Here is an 18,898-nt window from a genome sequence, read left to right as displayed (position 1 = left end):
TAAAAGAATTTTGACGCGTTCTAGCGTCCAAAAAAAATTCGAAAAATGCCATTTTTTGTCGAAATTTTCAATTTTTTTATTTTGCTCTATAAGGGTTCCAATGCACAGCAAAGGGCATATTTATACAAAAGAACCTTAAATTAGGTGAAATAAGCACAAAAAAAGCACTTTAAAATTTTTCAATTTTCAAAAAAATTGAAAGAATGGGGGGGTATTAGAGAGGTTTTTTAGGTACTTTTTGAAATTCAATATCTCGGTAACGGGAGGAGCTACAGAGGCCATTTTTAACCCATTTTGTAGTATTTTTTATGCTTTTTCGAATGGCGTTGGAACGAATTTTCTGCGAATTTAAATAAAAGAGCAAGGTTTTTTCAAAAAGTCTGAAAATTCAATTTTTGTCAAAAGTGCAATTTTGGCAAATTTTTATTTTGCTCTATAAGGGTTCCAATGCACAGCAAAGGGCATATTTATACAAAAGAACATTAAATTAGGTGAAATAAGCACAAAAAAAGCACTTTAAAATTTTTCACTTTTCAAAAAAATTGAAAGAATGGGGGGGTATTAGAGAGGTTTTTTAGGTACTTTTTGAAATTCAATATCTCGGTAACGGGAGGAGCTACAGAGGCCATTCTTAACCCATTTTGTAGTATTTTTTATGCTTTTTCGAATGGCGTTGGAACGAATTTTCTGCGAATTTAAATAAAAGAGCTACGATTTTTCAAAAAGTCTGAAAATTCAATTTTTGTCAAAAGTGCAATTTTGGCAAATTTTTATTTTGCTCCATAAGGGTTCTAATGCACAGCAAAGGATATATTTATACCAAAGGACCTCAAATTAAGGGAAATAACCACTTTGAACCTTTCAGAAATTCGAAAAATGCCATTTTTTGTCAAAATTTTCAATTTTTTTTTTTGTTCCATAAGGGTTCCAATGCACAGCAAAGGGCATATTTATACAAAAGAACCTTAAATTAGGTGAAATAAGCACAAAAAAAGCACTTTAAAATTTTTCAATTTTCAAAAAAATTGAAAGAATGGGGGGGTATTAGAGAGGTTTTTTAGGTACTTTTTGAAATTCAATATCTCGGTAACGGGAGGAGCTACAGAGGCCATTTTTAACCCATTTTGTAGTATTTTTTATGCTTTTTCGAATGGCGTTGGAACGAATTTCCTGCGAATTTAAATAAAAGAGCTACGATTTTTTCGCAATATACGGATACCACAAAACGTAAACAAGACAAGAAATTACTAATTAGCGCGGCGTTGCCATACCCGCTCCTACCATTTTAAATCAACATATTCCTTTTATAGCTGCACACTTCTATATTAGATTATTCGATGATATTGGTGAAAACTACTTATTTTTATTAATCACATTTCAAAACATAACATAGACTGCTTCAAAACATGGGTGATATGATGAGACTTGGCAACGTCGCAAATTGTCGTTCGCACCTCCGTTTTCCAAGACGCTCGCTTATTTTTAATTTTGTATCCTGGCGCGAGTTCACACACGTTTTGTTCCGGTCACTTTGACAGCTAATAACGTCAAACCCAGTCCGATTTCACTAGGCTTGATGGTACTCATTTTCAACTAATTTGGGGACGGCGAATCCATTCCAGCTGTCAAAATGACAGTAACTGTCACTCAATTCGAGACACTGGCGATTTGTGGAGATATCAAAAAAGTGATTTCACCAATGGATTGGGCGCCCCAAAATTAGCCAAAAACCACCCTTCACTCGTTTTGTTTTGATAAAAAACGCGTTTGAGATGCATTATTGTTAATCTGTCACTTTGACAGCTAATAACGTCAAAACCAGTCCGATTTCACTAATTTGGGGACGGGGAATCCATTCCATCTGTCAAAATGACAGTAGCTGTCACTCAATTCGAGACACTGGCGATTTGTGGAGATATCAAAGAAGTGATTTCACCAATGGATTGGGCGCCCCAAAATTAGCCAAAAACCACCCTTCACTCGATTTGTTTTGATAAAAAACGCACTTGAGATGCATTATTGTTATTCTGTCACTTTGACAGCTAATAACGTCAAAACAAGTCCGATTTCACTAGGGTTGATGGTACTCATTTTCGACTAATTTGGGGACGGGGAATCCATTCCAGCTGTCAAAATGACAGTAGCTGTCACTTAGTTCGAGATCGGCCAAACGGTGTTATCAATCAACTCATGTGGGGATATTTTTTGTTTTCTATGATATGGTCCATTTTTTTCCCGTCGCGGTTACGTCATCATTTGCCTTTCTTGTCTATTACATGCGTTCCGAACGCGATAGAATTTTGACGTCATCGGCCGCCATTGTTGGCAAATTGATAGTAAACAAAGCGAAATGTTTTATTTTTTATGTCAATTTTACAATATTTTAACGTAAAGTATTTCGATGTAACTACTGCGATACTAGATAAGTACCTAGATAATGTGTGTGTGTGTGTGTGTATGTTTCGGGAAGAGAGTTTTGAAAATGCCACCCACCTACACTTTGCAACTATCAAGGGGCCCAGTGAAACATTCTGAAGGAAAACAGAAAAGAATGCCTTTTCTAATAAAAAACACACAATCACAATGAAACAGCCCATGCATATAGGTACCTATTTACTTAGTCCCAAGAACCAAGTTTATTCAAGCCAGTGGTTGTTTCTCAATCAAAGAAACATGGATGCTGACAAGGTGATTTACCTAATATTATCAAAAAGGAAGGCCCCTACCTTTTAATGAGCTGCTAATACTAAATAGCTTATGTTTCAGGTAGGTACCTTTCTGGAGTTTGCTTATCATGCTTTGAAAGGGTCCCATTATCAACGGCTGCTGTAAAAGACTCCTGGTGACTGAACAACGAAAGGTGTTTGAAGCAATGGTTATAATGGTGTTGTCAAAATCCATATGCAGAGTGTTGAAATATTTCAGGTAACATTAGAAAGATATAGGACATAGGTACCTAACTATGTTACTTAATATGTAAATTTGATCAAATGCCATTATTTTACAGAATTAGCCCCCCTTGCCTATACTTCTCTGACTACCTATAAGGCTAGAAACAGATGGTGCTACTGTTAAATACAGTATTTTACATCAGATAGGTAGTAGGTTAAATTACTATTTTAATTGTATTCATTATGAAATATACAAATAAAATTTTTAAGAAGAGTTTATTTTTTATCAAAAGTCTAGTTTTCTTCATAAAATTTGATAATTTACCTACCTGCTCTTTGGTATAATAAATCACACAACAAAACAAAATTGATATGTATTTAATGCTGCTGAGTAAATTTACAAAAGCAAATACCTAAATAAGCAATTTAAATCACAAAAGCAAGTTGTTAAAACAGCAACAATTCTGTTGTAAGTTAAAACACTGCTACATCATCACCAAACTGCAACAACTTCCTAATAGTCTCCAGGATTGGACACACATTGCCTGCCTTTCGTTTCTTGCAAATTTTATGGATTGGGCTGTTAATGAGGACTCCTTTGAATGCACCTCCAGTGCTCCAGTGCTCTTTCCAGATAATTAAAATTGAATGTGGTTGTTCCCAAGCCAAAGTTTGATTGGTTTGTTTACCACCAAGTGTTGCAACACTAATTAATAAACTTAAACAACCCTAAATTAACTTTTTATTTCTTCTGTTTGTAGTTTTTGCTGTTTTTAAATTTTTTAAAATTCCTAACCTCAAAATGTTTAGCCGCCGACTGTCAGTTGAGACTGTGCCCTATGTTGCCACATCTTCCACGAGCAGATGTGAACCTAGTGTATTGTTTGTTGCAGTAATACCTAAACGGACCGATTTTGAAAAAAAAGTATTTATTCATGTCTCTAAAAAGAGAAGGGTTCTCTCGCAACTTAAAGAGCACCTTGCGTGTCACCCTTTACGGGGCTGAACTAGACTCGCCCTCCCCCTACATTCATGCACACGACGGCAATTACTGCAGTATTGGCCCATCTCATCTGCGGGTAATATACCTTATTACCCCCAGATATCATCCGCCGCTTTATAGGTACCTTACTTACTTTATTTTTATAATAAACGAGGCTTACTTACTTGTGACGTGAAATTTGCTTTAAAATGAGGTGCAAGTCAATATTTTGACACAAAATTCAAAATGGCGGCCTCGAACTGTCAAAAAATACCACTTTTTTATTTGTCAAGTTACAGTTGACGTCTCGGTGTCATTTTATGTTAAAATGTCCCGGAAAAGACTCTGGTGCAGTCGGTTTTTTGATATCTCAAAAACTAACAGAGTTAGATCTAAAATTTAACATTTTAACTGACTGTGTTAATTGTGTAAAATTTCTTTGCCAGGAACTCGGCCGGATTAAGAGACATGAAATCTGACTGAAAAATATTTACAATATAATATGTGATATTATGGTAAAGGAAATTTGACGCCTTCTAGCGTCCAAACGGTGTTATCAATCAGCTGATGGGGGGACATTTTTAGAAAGCTTGAAATCTGCTCTATCGTTTGTTTTCTATGATATTTTGACGTAACTTGTCAAATAAGAGAGTTATTTAGGGTCAAAGCAAGGTGTGTCCCAAAATATGTGATTTTAGGGTGAAAGAATTTTGACGCGTTCTAGCGTCCAAACGGTGTTATCAATCAGCTCAAGGGGGGACATTTTTAGAAAGCTTGAAATCTGCTCTATCTTTTGTTTTCTATGACATTTTGACGTAACTTGTCAAATAAGAGAGTTATTTAGGGTCAAAGCAAGGTGTGTCCCAAAATATGTGATTTTAGGGTAAAAGAATTTTGACGCGTTCTAGCGTCCAAAAAAAATTCGAAAAATGCCATTTTTTGTCGAAATTTTCAATTTTTTTATTTTGCTCTATAAGGGTTCCAATGCACAGCAAAGGGCATATTTATACAAAAGAACCTTAAATTAGGTGAAATAAGCACAAAAAAAGCACTTTAAAATTTTTCAATTTTCAAAAAAATTGAAAGAATGGGGGGGTATTAGAGAGGTTTTTTAGGTACTTTTTGAAATTCAATATCTCGGTAACGGGAGGAGCTACAGAGGCCATTTTTAACCCATTTTGTAGTATTTTTTATGCTTTTTCGAATGGCGTTGGAACGAATTTTCTGCGAATTTAAATAAAAGAGCAAGGTTTTTTCAAAAAGTCTGAAAATTCAATTTTTGTCAAAAGTGCAATTTTGGCAAATTTTTATTTTGCTCTATAAGGGTTCCAATGCACAGCAAAGGGCATATTTATACAAAAGAACATTAAATTAGGTGAAATAAGCACAAAAAAAGCACTTTAAAATTTTTCACTTTTCAAAAAAATTGAAAGAATGGGGGGGTATTAGAGAGGTTTTTTAGGTACTTTTTGAAATTCAATATCTCGGTAACGGGAGGAGCTACAGAGGCCATTCTTAACCCATTTTGTAGTATTTTTTATGCTTTTTCGAATGGCGTTGGAACGAATTTTCTGCGAATTTAAATAAAAGAGCTACGATTTTTCAAAAAGTCTGAAAATTCAATTTTTGTCAAAAGTGCAATTTTGGCAAATTTTTATTTTGCTCCATAAGGGTTCTAATGCACAGCAAAGGATATATTTATACCAAAGGACCTCAAATTAAGGGAAATAACCACTTTGAACCTTTCAGAAATTCGAAAAATGCCATTTTTTGTCAAAATTTTCAATTTTTTTTTTTGTTCCATAAGGGTTCCAATGCACAGCAAAGGGCATATTTATACAAAAGAACCTTAAATTAGGTGAAATAAGCACAAAAAAAGCACTTTAAAATTTTTCAATTTTCAAAAAAATTGAAAGAATGGGGGGGTATTAGAGAGGTTTTTTAGGTACTTTTTGAAATTCAATATCTCGGTAACGGGAGGAGCTACAGAGGCCATTTTTAACCCATTTTGTAGTATTTTTTATGCTTTTTCGAATGGCGTTGGAACGAATTTCCTGCGAATTTAAATAAAAGAGCTACGATTTTTTCGCAATATACGGATACCACAAAACGTAAACAAGACAAGAAATTACTAATTAGCGCGGCGTTGCCATACCCGCTCCTACCATTTTAAATCAACATATTCCTTTTATAGCTGCACACTTCTATATTAGATTATTCGATGATATTGGTGAAAACTACTTATTTTTATTAATCACATTTCAAAACATAACATAGACTGCTTCAAAACATGGGTGATATGATGAGACTTGGCAACGTCGCAAATTGTCGTTCGCACCTCCGTTTTCCAAGACGCTCGCTTATTTTTAATTTTGTATCCTGGCGCGAGTTCACACACGTTTTGTTCCGGTCACTTTGACAGCTAATAACGTCAAACCCAGTCCGATTTCACTAGGCTTGATGGTACTCATTTTCAACTAATTTGGGGACGGCGAATCCATTCCAGCTGTCAAAATGACAGTAACTGTCACTCAATTCGAGACACTGGCGATTTGTGGAGATATCAAAAAAGTGATTTCACCAATGGATTGGGCGCCCCAAAATTAGCCAAAAACCACCCTTCACTCGTTTTGTTTTGATAAAAAACGCGTTTGAGATGCATTATTGTTAATCTGTCACTTTGACAGCTAATAACGTCAAAACCAGTCCGATTTCACTAATTTGGGGACGGGGAATCCATTCCATCTGTCAAAATGACAGTAGCTGTCACTCAATTCGAGACACTGGCGATTTGTGGAGATATCAAAGAAGTGATTTCACCAATGGATTGGGCGCCCCAAAATTAGCCAAAAACCACCCTTCACTCGATTTGTTTTGATAAAAAACGCACTTGAGATGCATTATTGTTATTCTGTCACTTTGACAGCTAATAACGTCAAAACAAGTCCGATTTCACTAGGGTTGATGGTACTCATTTTCGACTAATTTGGGGACGGGGAATCCATTCCAGCTGTCAAAATGACAGTAGCTGTCACTTAGTTCGAGATCGGCCAAACGGTGTTATCAATCAACTCATGTGGGGATATTTTTTGTTTTCTATGATATGGTCCATTTTTTTCCCGTCGCGGTTACGTCATCATTTGCCTTGCTTGTCTATTACGTGCGTTCCGAGCGCGATAGAATTTTGACGTCATCGGCCGCCATTGTTGGCAAATTAATAGGTAGTAAACAAAGCGAAATGTTTTATTTTTGATGTAAATTTTACAATATTTCGATGTAACTACTGCGATACTAGATAGGTACCTAGATAATGTGTGTGTGTGTGTTGTGTGTGTATGTTTCGGGAAGAGAGTTTTGAAAATGCCACCCACCTACACTTTGCAACTATCAAGGGGCCCAGTGAAACATTCTGAAGGAAAACAGAAAAGAATGCCTTTTCTAATAAAAAATACACAATCACAATGAAACAGCCCATGCATATAGGTACCTATTTACTTAGTCCCAAGAACCAAGTTTATTCAAGCCAGTGGTTGTTTCTCAATCAAAGAAACATGGATGCTGACAAGGTGATTTACCTAATATTATCAAAAAGGAAGGCCCCTACCTTTTAATGAGCTGCTAATACTAAATAGCTTATGTTTCAGGTAGGTACCTTTCTGGAGTTTGCTTATCATGCTTTGAAAGGGTCCCATTATCAACGGCTGCTGTAAAAGACTCCTGGTGACTGAACAACGAAAGGTGTTTGAAGCAATGGTTATAATGGTGTTGTCAAAATCCATATGCAGAGTGTTGAAATATTTCAGGTAACATTAGAAAGATATAGGACATAGGTACCTAACTATGTTACTTAATATGTAAATTTGATCAAATGCCATTATTTTACAGAATTAGCCCCCCTTGCCTATACTTCTCTGACTACCTATAAGGCTAGAAACAGATGGTGCTACTGTTAAATACAGTATTTTACATCAGATAGGTAGTAGGTTAAATTACTATTTTAATTGTATTCATTATGAAATATACAAATAAAATTTTTAAGAAGAGTTTATTTTTTATCAAAAGTCTAGTTTTCTTCATAAAATTTGATAATTTACCTACCTGCTCTTTGGTATAATAAATCACACAACAAAACAAAATTGATATGTATTTAATGCTGCTGAGTAAATTTACAAAAGAAAATACCTAAATAAGCAATTTAAATCACAAAAGCAAGTTGTTAAAACAGCAACAATTCTGTTGTAAGTTAAAACACTGCTACATCATCACCAAACTGCAAGAACTTCCTAATAGTCTCCAGGATTGGACACACATTGCCTGCCTTTCGTCTCTTGCAAATTTTATGGATTGGGCTGTTAATGAGGACTCCTTTGAATGCACCTCCAGTGCTCCAGTGCTCTTTCCAGATAATTAAAATTGAATGTGGTTGTTCCCAAGCCAAAGTTTGATTGGTTTGTTTACCACCAAGTGTTGCAACACTAATTAATACACTTAAACAATCCTAAATTAAGTTTTTATTTCTTCTGTTTGTAGTTTTTGCTGTTTTTAAATTTTTTAAAATTCCTAACCTCAAAATGTTTAGCCGCCGACTGTCAGTTGAGACTGTGCCCTATGTTGCCACATCTTCCACGAGCAGATGTGAACCTAGTGTATTGTTTGTTGCACGGTGCAATCAATCGAATCGTGGGGGGATATTTTTGGGAAGCTTGAAATCTGCTCTATCTTTTGTTTTCTATGACATTTTGACGTAACTTGTCAAATAAGGGAGTAATTCAGGGTCAAAGCGACGTGTGTCAAAAAATATGTGATTTTATGGTGAAGGAACTTTGACGCCCTCTAGCGGCCAAACGGTGCAATCAATCGAGTCATGGGGGGATATTTTTGGAAAGATTGAAATCTGCTCTATCTTTTGTTTTCTATGACATTTTGACGTAACTTGTCAAATAAGGGAGTAATTCAGGGTCAAAGCGACGTGTGTCAAAAAATATGTGATTTTATGGTGAAGGAACTTTGACGCCCTCTAGCGGCCAAACGGTGCAATCAATCGAATCATGGGGGGATATTTTTGGAAAGCTTGAAATCTGCTCTATCTTTTGTTTTCTATGACATTTTGACGTAACTTGTCAAATAAGGGAGTAATTCAGGGTCAAAGCGACGAGTGTCACAAAATATGTTATTTTATGGTGAAGGAACTTTGAAGCCCTCTAGCGGCCAAACGGTGCAATCAATCGAATCATGGGGGGATATTTTTGAGAAGCTTGAAATCTGCTCTATCTTTTGTTTTCTATGACATTTTGACGTAACTTGTCAAATAAGGGAGTAATTCAGGGTCAAAGCGACGAGTGTCACAAAATATGTTATTTTATGGTGAAGGAACTTTGAAGCCCTCTAGCGGCCAAACGGTGCAATCAATCGAACCATGGGGCGATATTTTTGGGAAGCTTGAAATCTGCTCTATATTTTGTTTTCTATGACATTTTGACATAACTTGTCAAATAAGGGAGTAATTTAGGGTCAAAGCGACGAGTGTCAAAAAATATGTGATTTTATGGTGAATGAATTTTGACGCCCTTCAGCGGCCAAGCGGTATGACCAATCAACTCTAGGGGGGATATTTTTGGAAAGCTTGAAGTCTGCTCTATCTTTTGTTTTCTATGACATTTGTCAAACAAAGTCAAAGACTTGTCAAATAAAGGAGTAATTTAGGGTCAGAGCGACGTGTATCAAGAAATATGCTATTTTTACAAAAAGCGCATTTTTGGCAAATGTTTAATTTGCTCCAGTGCACAGCAAAGGGCATATTTATGCCAAAGGACCTTAAATTAGGTGAAATAAGTACAAAAATAGTATATTATTAACCAATGTTTTGACAGACAGAAGCTTTTATTGTAAGAGAGAAGATAAGGTCAATAAATGCTGTCTAAACCATGGATAATATAGCATTTTTTCCACTATTATATTATTTATACTAAATAGCCAGGATTGTTTGTATTGTCACCTAAAAATGCATGCACTTACTTATAATACATTGAATCATAAAAATTACAGGCTGTGCTGGTTATTGGTGTGGCTGATGGAGTATGCTAAAACAAAAAGGGTTGATATTAGAGATGACATAATAATAATTGTTAATATTCCAACTAGAGTGGAGAAAATTTGTTATTATAGAACCTACCTGGATTAAACGTATACGGACCAACACCAGATCTCCCCAGGTTGTTTATTAGTTTTCGGAACAACAAACCAATAGGACATATTTAATACAGTTAACAAAATGCCCAATGCAATGTGATTATACTGGCCACTATTCTTGCTGAAAATGGTGGTAATTTACTGACACTGAAGCCCTGAATGGGGGGGTTGAAAAGGATTGCGACTATGGTACAAGGACAACATACATCAATAGGAGTCAGAAGCTACCTACCAGCTTTTCTGGACAAAGTACTTCAACTTTTATCCCAACGATCCATTGACCGGTTTCTGCAAACTTGCTGTTGAACCAAGATCACTTCTACTCTAATATCTTACTCTTTTCCTATTTGTTTACCTAATAAAATATACTATTTTTACATTATAATCACCCAAATACTAAGCTAATTTTATTATTTACCTTTTGGTTGGGCCCACAACACTTTTTATAGATCCTGTTTCTGAAGCAGTGTTCAGAACAGACTCTGACAAATGTTTCTCAAGCTTGCTAAAAATGTTTAAAGTTAATTCCACCTTATAGGAAATAGACATTTTTAGCAGCAGTAGTACCTAAATGAATCCTAGTTTATAGGGTGGTTCAACATTTGTGGCTCTGATGTTGAAACTCTAGTCAAATTAAAGTTGACTACCTATAACTTCACTCCTAAAAATTTAAATAATATTAGACAAAACTATCTAATTTTATCACCTAAGTAATAACATAACATATGAAAAACAGGCCATTAAAGTTTACAGTTTTATTGAAAAATAGTATAGGTACCTATAATAAATATGTGAATATCAAAAAAAAAGCTGGGGGTCGCTTAGGCGTGCGGAATCGTTCGTAGAGGGTTACTCACTTAGAAAAGCTCAAAAACTAAGGGCTGAACATAAAGTAACATTTATTGTAGCCATAAAATTATCACAAGTCATCTAGTCTCTGAACTATTCTAAAATTATTCAACCTAACCTAAGTCTTCTCTCTTCTCTAGGTTTTCTTGGCGGTCGGCCTCTTCTACCGGCAACCAAAATAATAGAGATATGGGAATTATTTTCGTTACAACAAAACGTAAACAAGAAATTACTAATTACCGCGGCGTTGCCATACCCGCTCCTACCATTTTAAATCAACATATTCCTTTTATAGCTGCACACTTCTATATTAGATTATTCGATGATATTGGTGAAAACTACTTATTTTTATTAATCACATTTCAAAACATAACATAGACTGCTTCAAAACATGGGTGATATGATGAGACTTGGCAACGTCGCAAATTGTCGTTCGCACCTCCGTTTTCCAAGACGCTCGCTTATTTTTAATTTTGTATCCTGGCGCGAGTTCACACACGTTTTGTTCCGGTCACTTTGACAGCTAATAACGTCAAAACCAGTCCGATTTCACTAGGCTTGATGGTACTCATTTTCGACTAATTTGGGGACGGCGAATCCATTCCAGCTGTCAAAATGACAGTAACTGTCACTCAATTCGAGACACTGGCGATTTGTGGAGATATCAAAAAAGTGATTTCACCAATGGATTGGGCGCCCCAAAATTAGCCAAAAACCACCCTTCACTCGTTTTGTTTTGATAAAAAACGCGCTTGAGATGCATTATTGTTAATCTGTCACTTTGACAGCTAATAACGTCAAAACCAGTCCGATTTCACTAATTTGGGGACGGGGAATCCATTCCAGCTGTCAAAATGCCAGTAGCTGTCACTCAATTCGAGACACTGGCGATTTGTGGAGATATCAAAAAAGTGATTTCACCAATGGATTGGGCGCCCCAAAATTAGCCAAAAACCACCCTTCACTCGATTTGTTTTGATAAAAAACGCGCTTGAGATGCATTATTGTTAATCTGTCACTTTGACAGCTAATAACGTCAAAACCAGTCCGATTTCACTAATTTGGGGACGGGGAATCCATTCCAGCTGTCAAAATGCCAGTAGCTGTCACTCAATTCGAGACACTGGCGATTTGTGGAGATATCAAAAAAGTGATTTCACCCCCATGATTGGGCGCCCCAAAATTAGCCAAAAACCACCCTTCACTCGATTTGTTTTGATAAAAAACGCACTTGAGATGCATTATTGTTATTCTGTCACTTTGACAGCTAATAACGTCAAAACCAGTCCGATTTCACTAGGGTTGATGGTACTCATTTTCGACTAATTTGGGGACGGGGAATCCATTCCAGCTGTCAAAATGACAGTAGCTGTCACTTAGTTCGAGATCGGCCAAACGGCGTTATCAATCAACTCATGTGGGGATATTTTTTGTTTTCTATGATATGGTCCATTTTTTTCCCGTCGCGGTTACGTCATCATTTGCCTTTCTTGTCTATTACGTGCGTTCCGAGCGCGATAGAATTTTGACGTCATCGGCCGCCATTGTTGGCGAATTAATAGTAAACAAAGCGAAATGTTTTATTTTTTATGTCAATTTTACAATATTTCGATGTAACTACTGCGATACTAGATAGGTACCTAGATAATGTGTGTGTGTGTGTTGTGTGTGTATGTTTCGGGAAGAGAGTTTTGAAAATGCCACCCACCTACACTTTGCAACTATCAAGGGGCCCAGTGAAACATTCTGAAGGAAAACAGAAAAGAATGCCTTTTCTAATAAAAAACACACAATCACAATGAAACAGCCCATGCATATAGGTACCTATTTACTTAGTCCCAAGAACCAAGTTTATTCAAGCCAGTGGTTGTTTCTCAATCAAAGAAACATGGATGCTGACAAGGTGATTTACCTAATATTATCAAAAAGGAAGGCCCCTACCTTTTAATGAGCTGCTAATACTAAATAGCTTATGTTTCAGGTAGGTACCTTTCTGGAGTTTGCTTATCATGCTTTGAAAGGGTCCCATTATCAACGGCTGCTGTAAAAGACTCCTGGTGACTGAACAACGAAAGGTGTTTGAAGCAATGGTTATAATGGTGTTGTCAAAATCCATATGCAGAGTGTTGAAATATTTCAGGTAACATTAGAAAGATATAGGACATAGGTACCTAACTATGTTACTTAATATGTAAATTTGATCAAATGCCATTATTTTACAGAATTAGCCCCCCTTGCCTATACTTCTCTGACTACCTATAAGGCTAGAAACAGATGGTGCTACTGTTAAATACAGTATTTTACATCAGATAGGTAGTAGGTTAAATTACTATTTTAATTGTATTCATTATGAAATATACAAATAAAATTTTTAAGAAGAGTTTATTTTTTATCAAAAGTCTAGTTTTCTTCATAAAATTTGATAATTTACCTACCTGCTCTTTGGTATAATAAATCACACAACAAAACAAAATTGATATGTATTTAATGCTGCTGAGTAAATTTACAAAAGAAAATACCTAAATAAGCAATTTAAATCACAAAAGCAAGTTGTTAAAACAGCAACAATTCTGTTGTAAGTTAAAACACTGCTACATCATCACCAAACTGCAACAACTTCCTAATAGTCTCCAGGATTGGACACACATTGCCTGCCTTTCGTTTCTTGCAAATTTTATGGATTGGGCTGTTAATGAGGACTCCTTTGAATGCACCTCCAGTGCTCCAGTGCTCTTTCCAGATAATTAAAATTGAATGTGGTTGTTCCCAAGCCAAAGTTTGATTGGTTTGTTTACCACCAAGTGTTGCAACACTAATTAATAAACTTAAACAACCCTAAATTAACTTTTTATTTCTTCTGTTTGTAGTTTTTGCTGTTTTTAATTTTTTTAAAATTCCTAACCTCAAAATGTTTAGCCGCCGACTGTCAGTTGAGACTGTGCCCTATGTTGCCACATCTTCCACGAGCAGATGTGAACCTAGTGTATTGTTTGTTGCAGTAATACCTAAACGGACCGATTTTGAAAAAAAAGTATTTATTCATGTCTCTAAAAAGAGAAGGGTTCTCTCGCAACTTAAAGAGCACCTTGCGTGTCACCCTTTACGGGGCTGAACTAGACTCGCCCTCCCCCTACATTCATGCACACGACGGCAATTACTGCAGTATTGGCCCATCTCATCTGCGGGTAATATACCTTATTACCCCCAGATATCATCCGCCGCTTTATAGGTACCTTACTTACTTTATTTTTATAATAAACGAGGCTTACTTACTTGTGACGTGAAATTTGCTTTAAAATGAGGTGCAAGTCAATATTTTGACACAAAATTCAAAATGGCGGCCTCGAACTGTCAAAAAATACCACTTTTTTATTTGTCAAGTTACAGTTGACGTCTCGGTGTCATTTTATGTTAAAATGTCCCGGAAAAGACTCTGGTGCAGTCGGTTTTTTGATATCTCAAAAACTAACAGAGTTAGATCTAAAATTTAACATTTTAACTGACTGTGTTAATTGTGTAAAATTTCTTTGCCAGGAACTCGGCCGGATTAAGAGACATGAAATCTGACTGAAAAATATTTACAATATAATATGTGATATTATGGTAAAGGAAATTTGACGCCTTCTAGCGTCCAAACGGTGTTATCAATCAGCTGATGGGGGAACATTTTTAGAAAGCTTGAAATCTGCTCTATCGTTTGTTTTCTATGATATTTTGACGTAACTTGTCAAATAAGAGAGTTATTTAGGGTCAAAGCAAGGTGTGTCCCAAAATATGTGATTTTAGGGTGAAAGAATTTTGACGCGTTCTAGCGTCCAAACGGTGTTATCAATCAGCTCAAGGGGGCACATTTTTAGAAAGCTTGAAATCTGCTCTATCTTTTGTTTTCTATGACATTTTGACGTAACTTGTCAAATAAGAGAGTTATTTAGGGTCAAAGCGACGTGTGTCCCAAAATATGTGATTTTAGGGTAAAAGAATTTTGACGCGTTGTAGCGTCCAAAAAAAATTCGAAAAATGCCATTTTTTGTCGAAATTTTCAATTTTTTATTTTGCTCTATAAGGGTTCCAATGCACAGCAAAGGGCATATTTATACAAAAGAACATTAAATTAGGTGAAATAAGCACAAAAAAAGCACTTTAAAATTTTTTACTTTTCAAAAAAATTGAAAGAATGGGGGGGTATTAGAGAGGTTTTTTAGGTACTTTTTGAAATTCAATATCTCGGTAACGGGAGGAGCTACAGAGGCCATTTTTAACCCATTTTGTAGTATTTTTTATGCTATTTCGAATGGCGTTGGAACAAATTTTCTGCGAGTTTAAATAAAAGAGCTACGATTTTTCAAAAAGTCTGAAAATTCAATTTTTGTCAAAAGTGCAATTTTGGCAAATTTTTATTTTGCTCCATAAGGGTTCTAATGCACAGCAAAGGATATATTTATACCAAAGGACCTCAAATTAAGGGAAATAACCACTTTGAACCTTTCAGAAATTCGAAAAATGCAATTTTTTGTCAAAATTTTCAATTTTTTTTTTTTGTTCCATAAGGGTTCCAATGCACAGCAAAGGGCATATTTATACAAAAGAACATTAAATTAGGTGAAATAAGCACAAAAAAAGCACTTTAAAATTTTTTACTTTTCAAAAAAATTGAAAGAATGGGGGGGTATTAGAGAGGTTTTTTAGGTACTTTTTGAAATTCAATATCTCGGTAACGGGAGGAGCTACAGAGGCCATTTTTAACCCATTTTGTAGTATTTTTTATGGTATTTCGAATGGCGTTGGAACGAATTTTCTGCGAATTTAAATAAAAGAGCTACGATTTTTCAAAAAGTCTGAAAATTCAATTTTTGTCAAAAGTGCAATTTTGGCAAATTTTTATTTTGCTCCATAAGGGTTCTAATGCACAGCAAAGGATATATTTATACCAAAGGACCTCAAATTAAGGGAAATAACCACTTTGAACCTTTCAGAAATTCGAAAAATGCCATTTTTTGTCAAAATTTTCAATTTTTTTTTTTGTTCCAATGCACAGCAAAGGGCATATTTATACAAAAGAACATTAAATTAGGTGAAATAAGCACAAAAAAAGCACTTTAAAATTTTTTACTTTTCAAAAAAATTGAAAGAATGGGGGGGTATTAGAGAGGTTTTTTAGGTACTTTTTGAAATTCAATATCTCGGTAACGGGAGGAGCTACAGAGGCCATTTTTAACCCATTTTGTAGTATTTTTTATGCTATTTCGAATGGCGTTGGAACAAATTTTCTGCGAGTTTAAATAAAAGAGCTACGATTTTTCAAAAAGTCTGAAAATTCAATTTTTGTCAAAAGTGCAATTTTGGCAAATTTTTATTTTGCTCCATAAGGGTTCTAATGCACAGCAAAGGATATATTTATACCAAAGGACCTCAAATTAAGGGAAATAACCACTTTGAACCTTTCAGAAATTCGAAAAATGCCATTTTTTGTCAAAATTTTCAATTTTTTTTTTTGTTCCGTAAGGGTTCCAATGCACAGCAAAGGGCATATTTATACAAAAGAACATTAAATTAAGTGAAATAAGCACAAAAAAAGCACTTTAAAATTTTTCACTTTTCAAAAAAATTGAAAGAATGGGGGGGGTATTAGAGAGGTTTTTTAGGTACTTTTTGAAATTCAATATCTCGGTAACGGGAGGAGCTACAGAGGCCATTTTTAACCCATTTTGTAGTATTTTTTATGCTTTTTCGAATGGCGTTGGAACGAATTTTCTGCGAATTTAAATAAAAGAGCTACGATTTTTCAAAAAGTCTGAAAATTCAATTTTTGTCAAAAGTGCAATTTTGGCAAATTTTTATTTTGCTCTATAAGGGTTCCAATGCACAGCAAAGGGCATATTTATACAAAAGAACATTAAATTAGGTGAAATAAGCACAAAAAAAGCACTTTAAAATTTTTCACTTTTCAAAAAAATTGAAAGAATGGGGGGGTATTAGAGAGGTTTTTTAGGTACTTTTTGAAATTCAATATCTCGGTAACGGGAGGAGCTACAGAGGCCATTTTTAACCCATTTTGTAGTATTTTTTATGCTTTTTCGAATGGCGTTGGAACGAATTTTCTGCGAATTTAAATGAAAGAGCTACGATTTTTCAAAAAGTCTGAAAATTCAATTTTTGTCAAAAGTGCAATTTTGGCAAATTTTTATTTTGCTCCATAAGGGTTCTAATGCACAGCAAAGGATATATTTATACCAAAGGACCTCAAATTAAGGGAAATAACCACTTTGAACCTTTCAGAAATTCGAAAAATGCCATTTTTTGTCAAAATTTTCAATTTTTTTTTTTTGTTCCATAAGGGTTCCAATGCACAGCAAAGGGCATATTTATACAAAAGAACATTAAATTAGGTGAAATAAGCACAAAAAAAGCACTTTAAAATTTTTCACTTTTCAAAAAAATTGAAAGAATGGGGGGGTATTAGAGAGGTTTTTTAGGTACTTTTTGAAATTCAATATCTCGGTAACGGGAGGAGCTACAGAGGCCATTTTTAACCCATTTTGTAGTATTTTTTATGCTTTTTCGAATGGCGTTGGAACGAATTTTCTGCGAATTTAAATAAAAGAGCTACGATTTTTCAAAAAGTGTGAAAATTCAATTTTTGTCAAAAGTGCAATTTTGGCAAATTTTTATTTTGCTCCATAAGGGTTCTAATGCACAGCAAAGGATATATTTATACCAAAGGACCTCAAATTAAGGGAAATAACCACTTTGAACCTTTCAGAAATTCGAAAAATGCCATTTTTTGTCAAAATTTTCAATTTTTTTTTTTGTTCCATAAGGGTTCCAATGCACAGCAAAGGGCATATTTATACAAAAGAACATTAAATTAGGTGAAATAAGCACAAAAAAAGCACTTTAAAATTTTTCACTTTTCAAAAAAATTGAAAGACTGGGGGGGTATTAGAGAGGTTTTTTAGGTACTTTTTGAAATTCAATATCTCGGTAACGGGAGGTTAGGTTAAACTGTTAAATCTGTCTGGTTAAATCTGATGATTCTCTTTTGTGTGTGTCGTTATCCGATGATGAAGATATCGGCGCATCTTTGTCGAAAAGTTCGTTGAACATTCCTGTTATGTCATTGGACAAGAAGACCGGGAAAGAAGCCCTGAGGGAGCGGTATGAGTCGGTCGATGTAGAGTTTGCCAATTCAAGTTCGGACGACGAAGAAATAGATCAAACAAGATCAAGAGCTAGATTGCAACATAATGGACGAGGTATAAAAAAATTACGTCGCTGTCAGGAGTTACTGGATCGGCTGCGTCTCTTACACAATGAAGCACAAGATGCCGAAGAATCTTATGCTTCGAGTGTGCCCCAAATGGATTTGCACCGAGAAAGTGCAGAAAGAAAAATTGCTCTGGTACGTAGGTTAGTAGGGGATCTTACAAGCAGCGATTTTCCAGTTACCTTATAAGTAATTTTATTTTATTTTTTACCAAAACGGTTCTTATCAGAACCACAAATTAATTTAAAAAAGAAAATATGTTATGAGTTGTTTTTTGTTTTCTTTCCTACATACGTATTGCTAAAATTCAATTTTTTCATCACCGGTTATGTTTCAGCTTCTATTACATTTTAGCTTCTGTTACATCTCTATGTGTCCTTGACCTTAACGGAACACCGCCCGGAGGCACGGTACTGCTATCGCGCGCCTTATTGAGAGAGTGATCGGTAGGCTAGGCGCTCCCGACTGTAAAAGCCGGCGGACGTGTTTGACGTTAACGGAAAACCGCCCGGAGGCACGGTACTGCTATCGCGCGCCTTATTGAGAGAGTGATCGGTAGGCTAGGCGCTCCCGACTGTAAAAGCCGGCGGACGTGTTTGACCTTAACGGAAAACCGCCCGGAGGCACGGTACTGCTATCGCGCGCCTTATTGAGAGAGTGATCGGTAGGTTAGGTTAGGTTAGGTTAGGTTAGGTAGGTTAGGTTAGGTTAGGTTAGGTTAGG

At 35.5% G+C, this 18,898-nt stretch overlaps 1 protein-coding gene and 1 long non-coding RNA gene across 10 annotated transcripts in view; both read right to left on the bottom strand.

The window, feature by feature from the left end:
- Window positions 1-3,148: 3,148 nt before the first annotated feature.
- Window positions 3,149-8,652, bottom strand: LOC145737152 (uncharacterized). Its single transcript, XR_014180280.1, has 2 exons — window positions 8,124-8,652; window positions 3,149-3,376 (listed from the first exon to the last, which is right to left on the bottom strand). It is a non-coding gene; the product is annotated as an uncharacterized LOC145737152 (long non-coding RNA).
- A 1,067-nt stretch (window positions 8,653-9,719) lies between these two features.
- The window catches only part of LOC145737141 (protein DOP1 homolog), a 32,954-nt gene continuing 23,775 nt past the window's right edge, over window positions 9,720-18,898 (bottom strand). The window contains exons 16-19 of one of the 9 annotated variants that reach the window (XR_014180273.1): window positions 10,841-11,074; window positions 10,481-10,723; window positions 10,046-10,417; window positions 9,720-9,953 (exon numbers count right to left, since the gene is read on the bottom strand). The gene's annotated coding sequence lies outside the window, so the exon portion shown is untranslated. Of the gene's footprint in view, window positions 10,431-10,480; window positions 10,724-10,840; window positions 11,075-18,898 lie in introns of all 9 variants that reach the window. The other 8 variants (XR_014180276.1, XR_014180278.1, XR_014180277.1 and 5 more) reach the window with 8 other exon arrangements.

The sequence above is a fragment of the Ips typographus genome, linkage group LG13 (genome assembly GCF_016097725.1).
Source record: "Ips typographus isolate SLU linkage group LG13, UJ_Ityp_2.0, whole genome shotgun sequence".
Taxonomy (NCBI): domain Eukaryota; kingdom Metazoa; phylum Arthropoda; class Insecta; order Coleoptera; family Curculionidae; genus Ips; species Ips typographus.
The sequence above is the reverse complement of the archived record's forward strand: the minus strand, read 5'-3'. Positions and strand labels throughout refer to the sequence as shown.